At 28.5% G+C, this 17,448-nt stretch overlaps 1 non-coding gene across 1 annotated transcript; it reads right to left on the bottom strand.

The window, feature by feature from the left end:
- Positions 1–16,553: 16,553 nt before the first annotated feature.
- TRNAS-GCU (transfer RNA serine (anticodon GCU)) lies at positions 16,554–16,635 on the bottom strand. The gene has a single exon. It is a non-coding gene; the product is annotated as a tRNA-Ser (tRNA).
- Positions 16,636–17,448: the final 813 nt, after the last annotated feature.

Below are 17,448 nucleotides of genomic sequence, written 5' to 3'. Positions count from 1 at the left end.
CAATTTAAAGTCGAAAAAAATTTGAGATTATGTTGACTGTAGTGGTGTATTTTACATACGCGCTTATGTAGTGAGTCACAGTAGTAAGTTGAAAATTATTTATTTTTTACTGTTGTGCATTTTGACATAGAACTAATTTTTATCGATAAAAGTTTTTATTTTTTTTATTTTAGATCACAAACAATTTATCCTATTTCAAAAGGAAACAAAATAAAATAACGCAAAGTTGATCTTCTTGCGCCGAACTACAGAAGACTTTATAATTCCTTGTAAGAAGTATTGTGAAATTTCTGTTTTCAGATTTCAACAGAAATATCCATTTTGACCATCCCTGAATCCATTTTGGCTAGTTTCGGCGTGACTTCTCTACGTACGTACGTATGTATAACTCAAAAACGATTAGCCATAGTAAGGTATTGAAATTTTGGATTTAGGGCTGTTGTAACATCTGGTTGGCAACCTCCTGTTTTGATTGCAATCGAATGAACCAAAAGTGTACAAAAAAAGCCCAAAATCCAAAACAATTTGGATTTTTGACTTTCTTTTAGCTGGATTAAAAGCCTCATTGAAAGCTTTTCAACGATATACATAAATGGTACTAATTTTCATTGGTTTTAAAGTTATAGTCAAAAGAAATTTTAATTAATGAAATTTTGGATCTTAGAAGGGGAAGGCACGTCGGTTCGAATCAGACTTCATCTCCTTTTTTATAATTTTTTTTTTTTTAATTTAAATATATTTATTTATTAATCACTGATTGTAAAATAATTTTTACAATAAATAATAATTCAATAATAACAATAAAAAAAAAAAAATATGCATTAATATCAGAAGTTATTAATGATATAAAATTTTAAGTACTTATCATTTTAAAATAGCGTATATGTAATTTAATAGGGATACAAGGAAGTCATGTGACGACCACATCAGATTGTTTTGTTTCCGAGATAGAAAAATATTTTTTTATAATTAAATAATTTGTTACATTTATTCTCTGAAAATATGATATATCAAAAACTTATCTATCCAGTTATTATAATATTATTCTTAGTTTTCGTTTTTTATTTTTTTTCTTCCGGGTAAGGTTGTGCAAGTTATATAAAGAAAATAGAATTGAAAAATTTTCCATTTTAAAATATTTTCTTCTATATTCTATATACGTATTATACACATACATTTAATATTTATTAAAGTTAAAAGATATCATTTTAAAATAAAAAATGAATTTAAAGTGAAATTTGATTAAACAACTTGGGAATAGAAAAACTTTTCTTGTAGAGTTCATTATTATGTTTTATATCAAAGGAAATGTTTTATATTTTTATTTATTTATTGGTAAATGTTTTCATATATTTTAATTTAACAATATTTCTTATTTATTGTATTTTAATAAATATACTTTCAAATGTTAGATATAAAATATTTAAATTTTAAAACTTTATAACATTATTTATTTTTTAACTTAATAAAATTTATTTGCTCCTCTTCCTATTTAGAAGTATTTTTGCTTGAAACATTTTACATCAAGAATTCCTACTTCATCACTGTTCTTTTTTAATAATTTTGAAAAGATTTAGTGATACTTTTGTTTCTCATTTAGACTTTTTCCTTGATTTTTGTTAAGTTCCCATTTATTCTCATTACAATATACTTTTTGGATATCTTCATTCATATTAAGAGATGAATAGTCTTTGTTTAATTTTGTTTAGTACCAAATTTATTCCTAATTTCTTGTCCCGCAGTGTACCCCCCATATATGTTCTTCTCTAACCTGTTCACAAGTATCACTGTTGATATTTCTGATAAATAACGATTATAACCTGACAGTACACATCGGTACAGCAAAGAATAACTGTTAGGTGTAACTGCTGTGACTGGAAAAATTTATTTCCTAATTTCTAATAAAAATGTTTTTTCGGAATAATATTGAACTTTTGTTTAGATGTACTCTCTGAATTATGTACATACGTATTTCTTTTAAATTAAAATATCTTTATTTTTCAAAAATAAAGACTTATTAAGAACAAATATTTAAATCGGTTCCACCTTTAGATAACAAAAATAAATAAAACTTATTGTATGATACCTGTTTATATTAAAATGATTTTAAGTATTGAGGAACTTTTTTTATAATTATTCTTTCTTCTTTATTAAAAATAATAACGTTTTACAAAAAATTCTAGAATGGTGATTCAGATAAGAAAAAAGTGGAAAAACTTTAAACATTTTTCTTCCGCAGTATGAAATAATGATTTTAAATGTAATGCTTTATTGTTTTCGCTTCCTATTTTTTCTCAAGCATTAACTGTATGATTTATATCATGTGCTTAAAAAAAAATTTCGCATAAAATCAGTGCAAATCTTAGGGTTTGGAGAGCGAGGAAGTCATATCTTGGGTATCTGGTTTGAAGGAACATCATATTAAAGGGGATGTATCATTTATAAAAGCCAAATTTAAACCTAATTTACTCATTCAAAGTATGATAATATTGCACAAATAAAACCTTACGAATGTTTTAACATTTCAGAACTTGTAGCTTGCATATTTTTTTTTCTCAAATCCCCTGGGCCGGACCGACTTGATGGTATTACGTCACCTAGGGGAGTGTTCATTACTCTAATAGGCCCTCCCCGCCTACCGGCTATATACCGCCATGGCAGGTCAGACCTACCGGTGGCTCTTTTGAGATTTTTTATTCTCTATTATGTCCTCTATGGAACCACATCATACCTACAAGTCGTGATGTGATCCCCGGAACTTTCATAATACTCTCTTGTCCCTACAACACACCCCAAGGAGTCCTCAGCGGATCATTGAAACCATGCTTAGGTGTTCCTAAGCATGCTGGCTCTCACCGCTGAGGCTGTCCACCCAACCTAATATACTAGAAACCCATACTTCTTTCATCTTCATTCTTCTGTTTTAGTACTGTCTTTATATAATCGGCGACCTTCCTCCAGTTCTCCTTACGGCTGAGCATGAATTCCATGGTTTCCTTCGGCGTTTTTCCATGAATACCCGCGTCATGTCTTAGTCTTATCCATTTATTACATACTAAAAACGTATGCTCAGAATCATCGTCCTGTTCGCAGTACATGCACGTGGGTTCATTCCTTCTTCCCACCTTATGGAGATAACCATTGAAACACCCATGTCCCGTCAGGAACTGGGTGATCCAATAGTCAGTTTCTCCATGCCGCCTGTTCATCCATCCTGTTAATTCTGGAATTAAGGTTCTTGTCCATCCAGCCACTCCAGCCTCCGCCCATCTCTCCTGCCAGATTCTATGTATGTTTTCTCTGACTTCATTTTCTGCTCTCCCTAAAAACCTGTCAGTTCTATATCTGGCGATAAGGTCAATCGGTAAGATTTCTGAGAGCACACAGAGCGCCTCGTAAGAAACAGTTCTATAGGCAGATACTACTCCCAGTAGTATCCTCCTGTGTGCTCTCTTCAACCTGTCTCTATTTCTGCTAATAGTGAGAGCACAACTCCATGCCGGCACGGCATACATCATTGTTGACACTACGGTTGTCGCTAAAACTCTTCTTTTTGATGCCCGAGGAGCGCTCTGCTTTGACAAAATTATATTTAGGCATTTAGTCAGTTTCTCCGCACTCTGACAGACACTTAGTACCTGCTCAGTAAATCTGCAGTTTTTCTGTAAGATGACGTCAAGATATTTTAATACTGTTACTTCCTCAATATTATAGTCTCCAATTCATATATCTACTGGCTGCAATACACGTTTTCCAGTGAATTTAATGTATTTACATTTTTCAATCGAAAGCTGCAATCCCCTATCAATGAGCCATCTACCGACTGTCTCTAATGCAGCGTTTGCCTTGTTTTTAACTTCATCGATCGTTCTGGCCTGCACAAGGATTGCCAGATCATCTGCGTATGCTATAATTTGTACACCCTCAGGAAATGTTAGCCGAAGCACACCATCAAAGGCAATGACTCATAAAAGTGGTCCAAGGACTGAGCCCTGCGGTACTCCGGCGCTCATACTAAAGGATATCTCTTGCTCTTGCGCCTTGACTTTACAGCTGCGACTTTTGAGGTATTCCTCTACTTGCCTTCTCAAGTACGGGCTAATTCCCTTTTCAACCATGGCCGCATTAATATGTTTCCATGGAATCGACCCGAAAGCATTCTTCACGACTAAAGAGACAAGCAAAGGAATGTTTCTTGTCCGCCAAGTACCTCTTCTCTCTTCTCTCTTAAAAATAATACAGCTTTTATTTGCTTTGTTCGTTATTTTTAACCTCCGAGACCATCGATAGGTATTACGTCAGAGGATGAGATAAATGAAAATTTTTGTAGCGTGTGAAAATGCCATGCCTGACTGGGATTCGAACCCGTGACCTCCGGACGAAAGGCTGAGACTCAGCATTCGCGCCAAGGAAGCCGACTAAAAAAATAATACAGCGTAGGAGTAGTAATCCTTACCTAAAAAAAAAAATCTAAAAATTGCTGTAATAATAAACACTTCAGGTTAATTCATTCAACGCTCTACGTCTGATAAGGTCTGAATTCACAAGCTACTGTGTCTACAGGCATCCCTATCTCAATATAATTTCGTTCCCACTGTTCGGCCGTCATTTGAAAAATTAAACACCGTAAGTTAAGCTTTGGTTTAGTAAAATTTTATTTCTATATCTTTTTAAAGTCTGGAAAATTTCAGTTATATTTAAATTGTATCAAAATTTTGTGTTAAATTCAAATTTTTTGAATAATACTAATTATTACAAGTATATGACAAATTTTCTGTTCATTTTAATAATGGAATTGAATTTAAAAAAAATATTATAAAATAGTCATCAGGAAATTTTAATTAATTTTTCAAAAATGTATGAGAGTTTCTGCTTTTCTTAATTAATTATTGTCTGTAATTAGTAGAAATGAGAATTTTCACAGGTGTATTGAGGTCTCCTGTTTTATGGGAATATTTTAAACAAACAAAAAATTATATAAAGTAAAATAACGTTAAAAAATAAAATTTTTGTAGATACCCATGAGAATTAGGGTGGATGACAATTAATATATAATTAAATTAAAAATAGTTACAATTAAAAATAATTTTATTTAACTGTAAGGTATAATTAAAAAATAATAATTATTAGACCAAAAATATGAGATGCAGGTGAATTTCTATCTCTTTGCATAAAATGAAAAATGAAACCTTAATTTGAAGTCACTTATTTATTCCACTTTACAAAAATTGGATTTAATTCTCGTCTTGTTACTTTTTCTAATTAAATATCATTCAACAAGCACAATAAAAAAATCAGGCAGTTTACCAACAATTATTAAAAAGATATATATTTTTACTTTTTACTATTCGACGTAAAATTACAATTAATGTTACAAAATTATTACAGTTTTAATATATACAAAAATTAATTATGTATATTATAGTTTAAAAAATTACATGGGAATGTCGTAAAAGAAGATGTCGTAGAAGAAGAATGTCATTGGTCTAGCGTTACGGTATACATATATACATGTATATATAAACTTTTGAGCTGAGGGTAGTTTTGGGGTTTGGGGAATGTGAAACGCGAAGATAGGTCGAAATTTTTCGGAATTCGAATCATCCTATCCATTACCATACGTAGATGTCTTATGAAATGTAACTTTTTCCTTTCTTTTTCCTGTTAAGCCTCCGGTAACTACCGTTTAGATAATTCTTCAGAGGATGAATGAGGATGATATGTATGAGTGTAAATGAAGTGTAGTCTTGTACATTCTCAGTTCGACCATTCCTGAGATGTGTGGTTAATTGAAACCCAACCACCAAAGAACACCGGTATCCACGATCTAGTATTCAAATCCGTGTAAAAATAACTGGCTTTACTAGGACTTGAACGCTGTAACTCTCGACTTCCAAATCAGCTGATTTGGGAAGACGTGTTAACCACTAGACCAACTCAGTAGGTTTATGAAATCACCCCTATGGTAACCGGTCCCCGCCGTTAAGAAATGTACCTATGAAATGTACCTAAATTCCAAAAACTGCACTCACAGTTTCAGTCAACTATCAAATTTTTGTTTGTTTGTTGTTAATTCCGCTTATTAAATAGTGAATTAACATTTTAATTTATTTATTCAATAGAGCCAATAAATTTGTAATAGACTAATAAAAGATACTTAATATCTATCTGGAAGGATAATTTTTTCGATGTAAATTACAATTGTTATAAGATTTTAAATTCTACTTATGTAAAAATGTGTAGTAAAAATTACATCAGTTTTCATTATTAATTTCTAAAAAATTCTCTAATTTAGTTTATTAATCGTACTGTTAATGTGATAATTTCAATAAGAACAATCATTAAAATGATCCATGAATTCAAATTATGTAATTTCTCACTGATGACGTACGAGGTTTCACCTATAGGTCACACCTTTCCATATATACATTTTATTTATTCGTTTAAAAATATAAATAAAACGCATTTTTACTACTATAATTGTTACGTGTAATAATATTAGCGATTTTATTAATTTTGTTATAATTCAAACTGCTTCCAAAAATGTTGTAGGCATTCTCAAGAAAAACAAGTATGCAATACTAGGCTTAGTATGCAAGTGACGTGATTTTCTGATTTTTTTTCAAAACTTAACTGATTTAAATTAAACAGAGCAATAAAGAAAATTAAACCTTATAAATAAAAATTTCACCCTAGTATTGAATATAAACGACCACATCATAACGTTTAAAGTAAATAACTTTGACTGGGGTTACTTTTGTCAGGAGATTTGTATATTACGTATGTACAAGAAATTTATAATAATTAATAATTTTAAGCAGAAAATTAAAATTTCTTTCGCCAAATAATTTCTTAATTAGATTACGATCTTTACAAACTATTATTAAAACTTAAAACTGTTAATGTTAAATACGAATAAAGCAATTGAATCAAGTAATATTTTTTCGGTAAGGGAAATTGGAAATAAGTTAATTGTTTTCCAATATTAGGATATCGTGAAAATCGATTGGGGATTACATTAGGCGCTTCTGGGTGTACACTGTCATAATTAATGGCTGTATTGTCAACATGGCAACTAATTTCCAACTGGGATGATCCCGCGTTGAGAATTGTATTAATTGCAGTGGGCCTGATAGCTTATTATCTGAGTCACCTGCGGGCGGTTCTGCCTACATTCATATATATATATATAGCAGTAACAATCTATTATATCACAAGGACACACATTCAAACAGTAGTAATGATATATTTTAACACATTAACACGTATATTAAAATAAAAAAAGTTCAATGTTTAAAATGGATATATATTTACTCGAGACATTTTCAAAAGAGCATGACGTATTTTATTTATAATAAATAAATGTTTTTATTTTCCTTTGTTTTATTTTTCCATAACTCGCGTTTTATTATATATAACTCAGACATAGTGATAGTGTCTCATTTCATCTAGAAAGTTCTGGGTTCGATTAGGCTTCGTTTTTTCTGTCATCTTAAAAATTTAATTTCTTATTACTACAATTGGATTCAGTATTCACAGTTAAAGAGTTAATAAATAACAAGGGGAACGTGAGAAAATTGTGATTAAAAATCAGTTTACTTGACTATTTTGGTTTATTTGATTCAGGTGTCATGAAATGGTGAAAAATGTTAAAAAATGAATAATTCCTTTAGTATGTTTATGTGCGTTGAAATTTATAAAGGTTAATATTTCAGGATTTGCTAGACCAAATATTGTTAAATTCGGCATGATGTCTTAATATTTGTACGTGGACATTTAATGGTCTTAAAGTTTGGAATCGAAATTTCAGAGTTAGTAAATAGAGAGGTTCAAGGGGTCAATATCATAGATGGAATTAGACTAAATGCATATTTTTCTCATAAAAGTTTTGAAAAGAGAGAGTGGTAAAAAAGTAAATTCCCCCAGAATTTCTTTTCTTTGTTCAAACTTGCTACATGTACAATTACTAGAGAAGTCAATTTTAGTAAAGCCGTTACTGAATATTATTTTATCTTTTTATATGATTAATCAATGAATAATCAATTATAATTAGGTCGATGACTCAATTACTAGGTGTAATATTCAAATGATTCATAGTTTTAACTGGCAAATAAATACTTTTATAATTAATGATAAATCACTGAAATATTTATACTACATTCTTTTATAATTAAAAGAATCCACAACTAAATGTATCATATATAAATGAATTAAATTGTGAATAATTTGATTTATATTTATATATATCCATGTGAAATCTAGTAATGTCTATTGTCTGTTACTGTTTCACACAAAACCCATTCAACTGATTGACCTGAACTTTTGCGTGATCGTATAACTGAAAAAAATATAGACTTTCTGCCTTTATGAAATATTTCTCGGTTTTAAGATGGTCATTTCATTGGCTTTTAGTAACACTGGTTTATGCTCCTTGCCGAGATTTAACTTTACTATGGCCAAACCCTTGATCAAATAGAATTCAAAGACTACTTGAATTTAAAAATTAATTATTTAAAAAAAAAGTCTGAATTTTTCTTTTCGATATTTCTTTTGGTTATCGAGAGAAATAGCTTTAAAGTACATCAGTGTACGACTTATAATCCTTTTGATTTGTACTTCACTTATTAAAGCAAAATATTAAAGCGATTATTCCAATTAGAGAATCAGTGCTTCTCGCATGGGCAACTATATGTAGTTGATCCAGAATCAATTGTGGGAACAATCTGCATATATACAATCCAAAGAGAAAAGCTGTGTAAATATTGTGTAAAAGCCCATTTTTTTAAATTATGTTGTTCACAAAAAAAATCAAAAGAAAGGATAAAAACAAAATAAAAAACCAAAAGAAAAAAAAATGGAAATAAAATACAGTCACTTTTTTGTGGTATTTGTTGGGTAAGCAAGAACCATACAAAATAATCCGTATATCTTTATCCGTATGAAGAATGGCTAACAGTTACAACTACTAATTTTAAGATGGGGGCTGACTATTCCGAAACCTGGATACTACAGATCACTCAGAGTTCGTGTCCTGTACTGACCAAACTATTTCTCTGAAGAAATTACAAGATAATTTTTATAAATGTAACAGACTTTAGTAGTTATCTATCAGTATTTTTCTCACAAGCACGATAAAGAATATTGTGAGGGCTCTGGTTGGACGAAAAGGGTGAGGGAAACAATTCCTAACCGGATAGTTATTTTTAATTAATTGATAGAAACAGGGCGAGTTTGTTTGAGAACCTTACAATTGGTATGATAAATAAATAATAAAATTATGTTATTATAAAAATCCAGTACGTTGTCTCATAAATTATTCAATTACGTAATACTATAGAATATTTAGGATTAGATATATTTTAATTAAAAATTAACTTATTTTTTTTTCTGGGTGAATTAACAATATTATCAATGAAAAATGGATGTTTAATTATGAACTAATTAAAAACAAGAGATAAATATTACGAATTAAAAAATACGACTGCCAAAAAAAAAAACATTTTTGACAAGGATTGTTATTTTTCTTCTGGATTGGTTTCATCGTAATTTTGTATTAAGTAGCAAATAACCCGTTTGAATTTTGATAATCGGAAAATTTGTTGCGAAGATATAACAATATTTCCAAATAACCGTGATCTGTTAGATCAAGAGTGTACCTGATGCGTGAAAAAATTAGCCTTCACCCTACTAACAAATACCCCGTTTGAATTTTGAAAATAGAGTAATTTTTTGCAGAAATATTATAAGAACACACTATTGTACCTCCCAAAACAGCACCCTATGGACACCCTCTTTGTTACAGTTGATGGTGAGGTTAGTCTAGCCTCGCACGAGTTGCTCGCATCACCTCATCACTCTAGCCTCATACGCAGTGCGCACAGGAAGACCATTATAATTTTTTTTTTAAATATTTGAAATTTATTTAATATTATTTTAGTTTATTTAACTTAAATTTAATTCTATTGTTTTCGTAATATTATTCATTCGATTTTTTTAAATCATTCAATTCAAATCCAGCTCACTCGGTGATAGAGAACCACAGTTCACAGTTCATTAATTCGATTCATTAAAGTTTATGCTTCAACCAGTAAATCTTCATTTCTACATTTATATATATATATATCCTATAGCACTTCCGGTAGCGAAAGGATTCCAATGCGGGGTCATATATCTGAATCGGTTCAGCCGTTGATCTTCTACGGTGGAACAAACATACACCTTAAATGTATTACACTCCTTTTAGCGAGTCGTATAAAAAGACGTTAAAATCATCAAATTCATCATCAACAATTCTTAAAACAAAGTAATATCTAGCTAAAAACATTTAATGTAATTTATTAGTTAACAGAAAGATTTCATTTGAATAATATCTATATTATTATATTACGTTGTAAAATTTATTCAGAGTGATTGTTTCATGAATGAATTGTGGATTAATCTGAAAACTTCTAAGATTTAATAACTTTAATTTAAAACCTTTAATTTAATAACTTTATTTAGTGGAAATTAGTAAGATGATGCTATTTGTGTAAGGAAAAATGGAATTAATTAGGTATATATTTCCATTTTACCTATTATTGTTATTTTAAATAACTGAAATCTGTATTAATATTAAAAAAAAAAAATGAACATATTTATATAATACCACCACGTCTGTATGGCTGGATCAAGAAATAACCACAATTTTACCGAAAAATTTCCAGATCTTTTTTAAACAAAATCTGGACTTTTATAAATTTCCTAACTGTGTTTTTAGGCTTAGACTTAGTTAACATTTTTTAGTCCGAAAAATACAGAGAAATATTTTCTATACGATCAATAAATTTTAAATCGATGTTTAAATAACTTAAAAACATAAAGAATATTATATAAAATGATTCTATGGCTAATTTTATAATATATACCTTATTTTTCCCTCTTCTGTGGAGTTCATTCTTTTAAACATACCTGTTAACTGCGAATCTTGTTCATGAAACGATAACGAATATGTTAACTCCTAGGTAAAAAAAAACCAGAATATGTTGTTGAAATTAAATACCAAAATTGAATGGTTATTGGTAAAAAGAACCAGTCTGGTTACTTTCCGTATGAAAAGAAGAATCTTATAAACTCTGTCATCTTAAAATACATAAAAATGATTGTTTTCTAAATGTCATAAAGTACAGAATTACTGTAAGTTTATTTTCACTTCAAAATTCAAATCAAAAATATTTCAATTGTAAAAAGAGAGAGCTTTTAATTTTAAAAAGTAAAATTTATCAAAGAGTTTTACTATTTTTAATTTAAATTTCTTATGGATCTATTCGTTTTGCAAAAGAACCATGGTTTTATTTAATTTTTACCGTAAAATATTTAATAAGAAATTATTTTAATTAAGTGCCCAAAAGTTCTAGTACAATTATTTTAAACAATAAAGTGATAAAACAATTAAAATATAATATTAAAAAAATAAATTGTTTATATTAAACACAATGTTTATTTTTTATTTTTTATCTGAAAATCAATTTTTCTATTTCCTGTATCTTAATTTTCATCGTTTTATAATACAAGGTAATCACATTCAATTTTTGTTGTACTCTTATCTCTGGCTATGATCTGACCTAGAGATCACATTGTAATTTCAGTTAACAAGTTAACAAGTTCACTGTATCATACTGATTCAGCTTGTTTCTATTTATTTAAACATATTTACTGTGAATGAATGTTAATTTGAATTTTTCTGTAGTATCCCTTTTCTTAAATTAACCAAAGTAAATTACTCATAAATATTTAAGCAGGAATAAATATAAAAGTCTTATTTCTGCTACATTAATTTTTTTTCGTAATTATTCAAGTATATTCAAATTTCAAAAAAGGCCAGTTTAATAGTTATGAAATTCATGAAGAACTAGAAGAAATTTAATGTTCTGATTTAAAAAGTGATTTCTCTTCATATAAAAAGGCGATACGTTGGTTTGTTTGCTGTATGTGCTTACATTTTTATTTTGAATGAAGTACACGAACGGCTCATCGTTCATACGATTTATACTTCTCGAACGATTCATTCGTTCAAACGATTTATACTTCTTGATATGAACGATTTATCTTAACTATATTTGTGTTTTGGGGAAAAAAGGAAAACACTGGAGTTAGAGCTGAGTTCAAAAATCTCAACTCAAGAAACATGTTCAAAATTTTAAAGTTTTTTTGTTGTAAAAGTTTTTGTTGTTGTTAGTTCCCTAAATTCAGGAACGACATTTGGTTACAACTGACAAAACCATTTAACAAAATCATATGTAATTAAACATAAACATTTTGCGCCTTTTTTTTAGTATTTTTTTACTGGAAAATAATTCGAAGGTCATTCAATAATCTAATACACAACTGTTTTGCTGTGGAGGCAAATAAGTTGGTAAGAGGGTTATTATACTTTCTGAACAGTAAATTGAAATCCTGTGATGATTTATGATCAGCTGTTTGTGTAAAATTGTTTTGTTAATAACCTCAAATTTTATTTTACGAAGGCGAGTACTCTTGAAGTTTGCAAATACGTTGAGCAGAGTACAGTGATCTATTTTTTTGGTTTCTGAAGGTAACAAACCGGTTAAAATTTACTCTAGTATGACCAGAAAATATGAACAAAGTTGGATGAACCACTGAAATTAGGAAAATTTAAATACAGTTGAACTTTACTATCGAAGTTCCACCATTCTAGACCTCCAACTGAAATTTCAACTCCAGCGCTTGAAATTCACCTAGACTATGTCGTCCAAGACGACCAATGGTCGCCTTATGTAATTACTGAAAAATTACAAGTGTCGGTATAGTTCATAACAACATCACAGCGAGATGAAATACTCTAAAATAAGCGCAAGTTGGGTTCCAAGAAATTCCACAGATGGTCGTACGGAGACATTTGCACATAGCTGAAACAACGGTATCAGCAGGAAAGTGAAGTTTTTTGCATGGTATTGTAATCTGTGCTGAAACATGTGTTCAATATTATGAACAGAATCCCGGGTTCGAATCCCAGTCAGGTATGGCATTATCACACGCTACAAAAATTGTCATTCATCTCATCCTCTGAAGTAATATGTAACGGTGATCCTGGAGATTAGAAAAAAAAATTAACAGAATTCAAAAAGAAAGAGCATGGTAGAAGCATACGATTTCACCTGCCAAGAAAATATTCCGAATCTGACATCAGCAAGAAGAATCACTATGAAAACTTTTTAAATGTAAAAGGACCGATTTTGTCGATTTTCAAGATCAGCAACCAAATACTAGCGTATACTACTGTGACATGCTTATCGACGAAGTGAAGTCAGCAGCGTTGAAAAACTGCCTGGATCTCAGTTCAAAAGCATCATTTTGGTTAAAGATAATCCGGTCTTACACGGCTACGTAACTCGAGTAACCATGAAAATATTGCATTGGGAAGTACTACCTTACTACACCATACAATCCTGCTTTGGTCTCATCGGAATTATCTTGTCTGATCCAATCAAGGAGCTGGTACATAGTAAAAAATTTAATGCCAATGACGACGTCAAGGAAAATATGCTATATTGACCCGGACAGAAAAAAAATATATTTCTTTGCAGCAGGCATAAATAAGTTAATTTAGAGATGGGAGAAGAGAAGTGTATTAATGGTGCTGACGATTTTGTTGAAAAGGGAAAAAAGTGTCACATTGTTTAAATGAACTGTTTTACTTCAGAGGGGTTTCTATCTTTAATTAATGAAATATTGTCGTATTAAGAAAGTATTTAAAAAAGAAAATAAACATTAATGTAAAGAATCTGAAGCCAGCGAAGAAGATGAAGTGACAAATATAAGAAACTTCTGAAAGAAGATTGCAGTATTCCTTATTAATAAATATTAAAAAAAAAAAACATAACTAAAACATTCATTGCTGACAAAAATTGCTCTTTAATATAGTATAATTACTAATATAGGATAATTGAAGAGCGTGCGGGTGACAATTTTGTATCTGGTATTGATATGTAGTATAATGTTTTTGTCAATTTTTTTAAAATTTAATTAAACATATATATATATATATATATATATATATATATGTATATACATATATATGTATATATATTTATATAGCCTATGACATTTCTGTAACTTAAGGATTTGAAATCGAAGTCATAATCTAAACCGGTTCAGCCGTTGAGTTACTACAGTGGAACAAACATACATATACACATGCATGCACCGTAAATACATTACACTCCTGTACTGCGTAGGAGTTCCTGCGGTTAAGATATGCTCCTTAAATTACTGAGAGAAATAATAAGTTTTATAAAAACTATGATGTTTCATGTTTATAATTTTCATGTTTACTGCCAAAAATTCATAATTAAAAAAAAAAATAGATGTTTAGTATATATCTTCTTCATGTTGGAGGGGGATGTTGAAGTAGTACTGAATGAAGAAAACCTGGAAGTTTGTAGGTATTAATGCTTAAATCGCAGTCTTAACCCCAATCTTACCAAGCCCGGCTTCCTAAATATAACTAGAAAAATTCTTGTATAAAGTCACCTTCAATTCAGAAAAAGAAATAAGTAGAAGTTAAACAGAAATAGAGAAAATAATACCAACCAGGTTTATCAGTTACTTTTATATATATATATATATATATATATATATATATATAGAGTATATGACACTCCCGGTACCGTACAGATTCTAACGCGGGGTCATACATTTAAATCGGTTCAGACCTTGAGCTGCTACGGTAGTGGAACAAACATACATGCATACATACATATGTACACCTTAAATGCACTAAATTCCTTTTCGGGTAATCATGTAAAAAGGTCATGTCTGGTGTTCTATTACACTTTAGCAACAATGTAAACCTGAATCTATTGATATATTTAAAATTGTTGTTTATTTAAAGTTTTTGGACAAAATACTCTTAAAATAAATATTTTTAATAAGTAATAATATAATCTTAATATAAACTTTGCGAACCAATAAAGAAATTCAACAAAGAGTAAATTATTTTTCAAACGACTACACTGAAAGGCAACCACAATCAATTCTTATAGGTGAAAATGAAATATCTACTGTATAGAAGAACTAAATAGAAAAAAAATGAGATGTCCACAACAATTAAATTATTTTTCGTATATGTACAGAGTAGAATAGAATTTTTACATAATTTTTGCTTGGATATTTACTTACTTTAATGTTACACTTTTCTTTCTAAGTAGCTGTTTGCGAAGCCTTTTGATATCCATAGTTCCCGGGAGCTAAGAAAGTTATCCAACTCTTTGCCAGACTTTTAATATATATTTTTCGTATTTATATGTATAAAATAATGGTTAAAATTAAAAGAAAAAAAAATTATAAATTTTCCGTCAAACTAAATTTTTGTTAAGTTTCTTTTTTGTGAAGAAAATCCTAAAATTTATTTCTATTTTGTTTTATTTATTTATTTTTTGTTAGAACTTTGATCCTATTTTAAATATATTTAAGATTTAAATAAATAGAGACTTCCTGTAAACTGAAACGATGAACTTCTGAACAATGATTCATGCTCGCGCAAATTCTTAGCCTGTTTGGCAATTATGTATATACATAATGACATATTATTAATAAATAAAATAGATTTTTATGTAAAAAATAACTAATATCTATAATATTAGTTTTAATTCCGTTGTGATTAGTATGATGTATCCGCAGAAATTAGGAAATTAAAAAAAATATTTATTGTTATTTAACTAAAAAATATCATCAGTTTATATTTTTATATTCGAATGCAAGTCTAGAAGAATTAACAATATCTAATATACTAAGATTAGGTAATTATCTAATAAATATTTTAAAATATAAAAATTTTTATTTTTATTTTGTGAAAGAATATTAAATATAATTCTCGTTATTTAAATACCCCGATGTAATAAATTAGAGGATAAAAATTGACTTCACTAGTCAAGTGTTGAATATGACTTGTTACTGAATTTTTTAAGATGATTTTAATAATTTATTTTAGCATTTTTATATGATTAATTTGATAAGTAAGCAAGAATTTAATTTTCTATAACAAAGAAAAGCTGTATGAAGGTTTTTAATAACTTCTCGTTTTTTCCTCTCCCATTGAAAGATATTAATCTTAAGGTATTAAGATATTAATCTTAAGATATTAATATTAAGGTGCAATTATTATTAAATGAATAATAATTTAATATTATAATTATTCCATTAAAATTAAATACATATTTTATTTCAAAAGAGTTAATGTGTAAATTTTAATTTTAGAAAAATTTAACTAAGTTTATACACTAAATTGCCTAGTTGAATTTAAACATTTTTAGGAATATTTTTTAAAGATAAATTAATGCGTAATTTATTTTTCAGAAAATGTGGTTTAAAAAATATTCTGTTATAAAAACATTTTATATTTAATATTTACCTCTTTTTTTTGCTGTTTCATGCGAAAGGAATTTTTATTCGTAATTAAAAAAAAAATGTATTAATTCTTTCATGTCCTTCAGTTAAACTTTTCACTGTATGAAACATAAAATTATATTATAGTTTTTAATAAAGTGTAAAAATAACGACGAGGATGGGATTCGAACCCACGCGTGCAGAGCACATTGGATTAGCAGTCCAACGCCTTAACCACTCGGCCACCTCGTCTTATGATAATATTATCAAAGTGTTAAAATATATGCCTGTCTAATTATATATTGTTAAAATAATGGGACATACGTTAAATGATTTTTTATTCTGATTCAAATTCATAAGATAATGATTTAAGTATTTCATTTGATATAAGAAATATTTGAATGTTTTTTTTTTTTAGTTTTTTTTTCTAAATACATTATTTTAAATCTCAAAAGGATTGCACTTTTCATTTGAAGTTTTCTAAAGATAAAAATTATATTTTTTGTATTGCTTTATTTAGAATTAGCTTCTTGAAGAATGAAATGATTAGTAAATTATACAGAGAAATAATGGCATGAAAGAGATCCAGTGATTCCTCCCAACACAATATAAAGGTGTAAACCAAGTGCTGTACAATAAAAAGTATAACGAATAAAATACAACTAAGCTGAACAAAATATATGAAATTCGACAATTTACCGTTGAAAAAAAATATTATACATAAATGTTTTTGTTTTTAATAATTGTTTGAGTACATATTAAACATACATATTGAGTATATTATACATATTATATTTTACATAACAATTAATTAACTTATATGAAAAATTTTAATAAAATATTATAGAATATTATAATATTAATAAATCTAATTTTAGTTTGTTTAAACTCTTCATAAAATTCAAAGATAAAACTTTTGTATTAGACCAAGGATTATTTCTTCCCAGTTATTTTATGGATTACAGAATTGTTTTTATTATCAAAAATAAACTAAATTTTTTTTTTTGTAATATTTTCTAATAATTTTCTGTTACATCAATATTTTAAATAAAATTTTTCTAATTT

The sequence above is a fragment of the Lycorma delicatula genome, chromosome 8, assembly GCF_047948215.1.
Source record: "Lycorma delicatula isolate Av1 chromosome 8, ASM4794821v1, whole genome shotgun sequence".
In the NCBI taxonomy this organism is placed as follows: Eukaryota; Metazoa; Arthropoda; class Insecta; order Hemiptera; family Fulgoridae; genus Lycorma; species Lycorma delicatula.
This window is presented reverse-complemented; position numbering and strand designations above follow the sequence as displayed.